Below are 5,714 nucleotides of genomic sequence, written 5' to 3' on the forward strand. Positions count from 1 at the left end.
GTGAAAAGGGAAAGAAAAAATGGGTGTGAAGGTAAAAGAAAATCCCATCTTGGAAATGGATGCCTGGAGAACAGAAATCTAGTTATCAAAATTGACTCAAGAAGAGAGAAACTAACAGAAGAATAACAATGGAAGAAATTGGGAACATTATCAAAAAGCTATCATCCTGCCAAACTCCAGGCTCAGATGATATTACAGGTTAAAAAAAAAAAAAGTCCTTAATGAAAAAGAAAGCTCTTAAGCAACATGATGGATTCAGAAGCTCATGAAAAGAGGCCACCAATACTAACATCTTCAAAACAAGATCTATCACCTCATATTACAAATGTTGGTGAAATGAAGCATTATTTGTGTGGCTGCTGTGCAGCCTTCAACAACTTCACAATCACATTTCCCATTCAGAATGTCCTCTTTTGACAACAGCTGTACAGTATCAAAACCCGTGATGTAAAACTTCATTTGAGAAGGGATGGATTTCGAAACTTGTATCGTGGAATCCTTCCCCCACTGATGCAGAAGACAACTATACTTGCACTTGTGTTTGGTCTGTATGAGGATTTATCCTGCCTTCTCCACAAGCATGTCAGTGCTCCAGAGTTTTGCAACCTGTGGTGTGGCGGCAGTGCTTTCAGGGACAACAGAAGCAACTTTCACTCCACTGGAAAGAGTTCAGACATTGCTTCAAGACCACAAGCATCATGACACACTTACCAACACTTATCAGGCTTTCAAGGCACTGAAACGTCATGGAATTGGAGAGTATTATCGAAGCTGCATCATGACAAATTTACCAACATTTACCAGGCTTTCAAGGCACTGAAATGTCATGGAATTGGAGAGTATTATTGAGGCTTGGTGACCATTCTTTTCCGGAATGGACTCAGCAATGTCTTGTTTTTTGGCCTTCAAGGTCCCATTAAGGAGCATCTGCCTACTGCAATGACTCACACTGCTCATTTGGTCAATGATTTTATCTGTGGAGGTCTATTGAGTGCCATGTTGGGATTCTTGTTTTTTCCAATTAATGTTGTAAAGACTTGCATACAGTCTCAGATTGGTGGGGAATTTCAGTCTTTCCCCAAGGTTTTCCAAAAAATCTGGCTGGAACGGGACAGAAAACTGATGATCTTTTCAGAGGTGCCCATCTGAATTACCATCGGTCCCTTATTTCTTGGGACATAATCAATGCAACTTAAGAGTTCTTGTTAAAGGTTATATGCAAAAAAAAAAAAAAAAAACAGCTACTAAGCCACTTATCAACTGAATAGACCTTCTAAGAAGAATGCAGTTTGGACTCTTTCTTAACTGGCTGGAACGGGACAGAAAACTGATGATCTTTTCAGAGGTGCCCATCTGAATTACCATCGGTCCCTTATTTCTTGGGACATAATCAATGCAACTTAAGAGTTCTTGTTAAAGGTTATATGCAAAAAAAAAAAAAAAAAAATCAGCTAAGTGCCACTTATCAACTGAATAGACCTTCTAAGAAGAATGCAGTTTGGACTCTTTCTTAATTGGCCAAATACAAGTTGGTGTCATAACTCCAAGCTTCAGTGAGTTATGGGCAGAGCTGTTTTCGTTAAGCATCAACAAAACAGAATAAAAAGTTTCAATAAGAAAAAAAAAAAAAATCCCATCTTGCCACATTTGGAAGAGAGTAAATTAGAAATAATGTGTCTAAGAGATTGGTACAAGAACATCTACTTACTCAACGAAGCCATTAAAAATAATTATTACAAGTCCAGGCACGGTGGCTCAAGCCTGTAATCCCAGCACTTTGGGAGGCCGAGGCGGGTGGATTACCAAAGGTCAGGAGTTTAAGACCAACCTAGCCAACATGGTGAAACCCCGTCTCTACTAAAAACACAAAAAATTAGCCAGGCATGGTGGTGGGCGCCTGTAATCCCAGCTACTCAGGAAACTGAGGCAGGAGAATCACTTCAACCCAGGATGGGGAGGTTGCAGTAAGCCAAGATTGAGCCACTGCGCTCCAACCTGGGCAACACGAGTGAAACTCCGTCTCAAAAAAATAAAAATAAAAAATAATTATTATACCATATACCAGATAGTTATTACACCATAACCAAACAGAACCCCAATACTTACCAAATAGAACACCTCGCTTTAACAGCAAGAGTTCCCCAAGGAAAAGAAATAAATACAAGATGGAGCATGAAAAATCAGCCATAAGCAAAAATGGCTGCCTTGGTGGCACACTACAAAAACTAAAAACCTCTTACAGAAGGGCAAGAAACTTCCTCACAGAAGGAGACTGCCAAGAGAGCGATTAAAATCCATGAACAAACGAATTCTTAAACTCTACTAGCTTTCGTTTTGTATCTGCCCAGCCCAACTTTATCCCCACTTTTTCTAGGAACAAATACTTACAAGGTAACTGACCTGGACAGGAATCCTCACAGAACCTTCCTCCTGCCTGCTGTGATGGTCTAGGGATGAGCTTGTGACTCAACTAGGGAGATGTTTCTTCTGGAGCCAATAGGAAATCCTGTTACCTCTTTGATCTTAAACTATACTCATGTAACCTCAGCTTGGTCAGCAGCCATCCCACCTTATGGAGGAGTCTGAGAGAATGATCAGGGATAAGCCAATCATAGGATGCAGGAGACGTCCCTAAGTGTCTGCAGCTGCCCTCAGTCTCGCAGCACAGCAGTTCTGTGATACCTTCCATCAGAGCCTCATTTATCCTTAAATTGGATGAGATTCTGTCACAGGTGAGAGTCCCACCTGATACCATCATTCACCTAAACAAACAGTGGCCAAATGTATCTCTGGAATCATTGTCATTTCCAGAGTGTTTGTGTGACTTTCAGTACCCGGTAATTTCAACCTCGGTAGAGGTCTAAAGTGACTCACGTGCATAGCTAAATCCCTTAGCTAAGCACAGCTAAGACACAACTAAGACACATGCAAGCAAAAATCCAAGGAGCTATCTGAGGCCACACCTAGAAATTCTCTTATAAATTAACCCCCTTTTCTCTTCTTGGGCTGTGCAAAACCACAATATCTTCAGAATCTTGCCTACACAAATGACCTTTATACTACCATACAGAAATCATTTATTGTGTTTAAAAAATGATGTATTGGCCAAGCGCAGTGGCTCACACCTGTAATCCCAGCACTTTGGGAGGCTGAGTCGGGCGGTTTATTTGAGCCTAGGAGTTCAAGACCAGCCTGGCCAACATGGTGAAATCCCATCTCTAATAAAAATACTAAAAATTAGCTGGGCATGGTGGTGCGTGTCGGTAGTCCCAGCTACTTGGGAGATTGAGGCGGGAGGATTGCTTAAGGCAGGAGGGCTGCAGTGAGCCCTGATCATGCGACTGCACTCCAGCCTGGGTGACAGTGAGGCCCTGTCTCAAAAATAATAATAATAATGCACTAAAGAAAAAAGCCTCAAAATTAATTGGCATCTATCTCCAGGACAGCTGTCCCCTTTTTTTTTTTTTTTTTTTTTTTGCCTGGTCTGGAGTTGTCATTCTGTATAGTAAGGGCCACACCTAAATGGCCCTTATGGACACAAACGCCAAGGTCAATAAAGAGTGAGAAAGGTAGGCTGATAATTTGAAAAGAGAGTAAAAATAACTTCTGACTGCTTCAAGCCTTTAACTGTGGGATCAGGCCAAGTTTACTTAAACCTCAGGGGCAATGTTTAAAATAAGATTCACTGTGTGTGTTTTAAGTTGCAACTGTCAAAAATTATTTACTTAATTCAAATTTGCTATTGAAAGAAATGAGAGGAAAAGCAATTGTGACAGCTATCTGGAGTGCCATAGGTTATCCTAAGATTTTGTATTGTCTGAACATAAGTTGTTTTTTTTTTCTTTTTATCTTTTTCTTTCTTTTTTTTTTTTCATAAGACGGTGTCTTTCTCTGTCACCCAGGCTGGAGTGCAGTGGTGTGATCTCAGCTCACTGCAACCTCCACTTCCTGGTTTCGAGTAATTCTCTTGCCTCAGCCTCCCAAGTAGTTGGGACTATAGGCACGCACCACCACGCCCAGCTAATTTTTGTTATTTTTAGTAGGACACAGGGTTTCACCATATTGGTCAGACTGGTCTCGAACGCCTGACCTCAGGTGATCTGCCCACCTTGGCCTCCCAAAGTGCTGGGATTACAGGCATGGGCCACCTGCCCGGCCATATCGTCTGAACATAAGTTTAATGCAAGGTGGGAAATGAAAGGGAAAATAAAACAGAGGAAAAACCCATTTAGAATGAGTAATAATAGATGAACTTTATGAAATTATCACTAGCTCTGATAATAGGCATATTTTATGACTTTCTAGAACATTCAAAAAATGTTTTATAAACATATATATGCATATGTGTGTATGTGTAAAGACAGAGAGTTAATTTTATGTGTCAGCTTCACTGTACCACATCCTCAGTTATTTGGTCAAACATTAGTCTGGATGTTTCTATGAAGGTGTTTTTCTAGAAGTTATTAACTTCTAAATCAGTAGATCTGAACAAAGCAGATTACCCTCCATAATATGGGTGGGCCTCATCTAATCAGTTTAAAGCCTTAAAAGCAAAACACTGAGGTCCCCTAATGAGAAGGAATTCTGCCTTCAGACTCGAGCTGCAACATCAACTCTCGCTGGAATTTCCAGCCTGCTGCCCTGCCCTGCATATTTTAGACTTGCCAGCCCCCATAACTGCGTGAGCCAATTCCTTAAAATACCTCCCCACTGCCCTCTGCCTCTCTCTATATATATCCTATTGGTTCTGTGGAGAACCAATGTGGAGAACCCTGACTAATCTAATAGATGTGTGTGTGTGTGTGTTTGTGTGTGTGTGCACGCCACAAATTTATATTCCAAAGGTGTAAAGTCAGGCTCTGGAGTAGAATACGTTGACAGACTCTATATGAAACTAGGAAACTATGGAAAGACAAAATAATACAGGACACAGGTTAGAACTTTACATGTAATTTTGGCTAGGAGCGGTGGCTCACGCCTGTAATCTCAGAACTTTGGGAGGCCGAGGCGGGTGGATCACTTGAGCTCAAGAGTCCCAGACCAACCTGGTCAACATGGAGAAACCCTCTCTCTACAAAATATACAAAAATTAGCCAGGTGTGGTAGTACACGTCTGTAATCCCAGCTACTAGGGAAGCTGAGGTGGGAGGATCCCTTGAACCCAGGAGGCAAAGTTTGCAGTGAGCTGAGATCGCACCACTGAACTCCAGCCTGGGTGACAGAGCAAGACTCTGTCTAAAACATAAAGAACTTTACATCTAATTGTATTTGAATCCTTCACTTCAGTTGAATTAATAACACAATGCAGGGATTTGTTTTAATAGTATAGTTCCAAGTGATTTGCTTCACGGTTTCTCTAGAATTAAAGCCACTTCTGTTCTTAAAGGGAAACATCGATTTTAGATTTTGCTTCCTGTTAAAGAAGCTTACACTTGTTGATTTCCACAGCAAAGTGGTATTTATTTGGGGGTATAAACAAGGCTTCTCAAACTTTAGTGTGCATATAGATCACCTGGGGAGCCTCTTAAAATGTAGATTCTAACCCCTTGGGTCTGGGGTGGGGCCAGGAGTCTGCATTTTTAACAAGCTCCCAGGTGGTGCCAGTGCTGTTGGTCTGCGGCCCATACCTTGAAAAATAGAGAACTAGAGCAGTGGTCCTCCCGCTGGAGTGGGCATCAGAATCACCTGCAGGGCTTGTTCAATAGCTGACTGCT

At 41.5% G+C, this 5,714-nt stretch overlaps 1 pseudogene; it reads left to right on the top strand.

Annotated features, from left to right (window-relative positions):
* Window positions 1-234: 234 nt before the first annotated feature.
* On the top strand, window positions 235-2,635 carry LOC105508342 (annotated as a pseudogene).
* The last annotated feature ends 3,079 nt before the right edge of the window (window positions 2,636-5,714 follow it).

The sequence above is a fragment of the Colobus angolensis genome, unplaced genomic scaffold (genome assembly GCF_000951035.1).
Source record: "Colobus angolensis palliatus isolate OR3802 unplaced genomic scaffold, Cang.pa_1.0 Scaffold16, whole genome shotgun sequence".
Lineage (NCBI taxonomy): Eukaryota > Metazoa > Chordata > Mammalia > Primates > Cercopithecidae > Colobus > Colobus angolensis.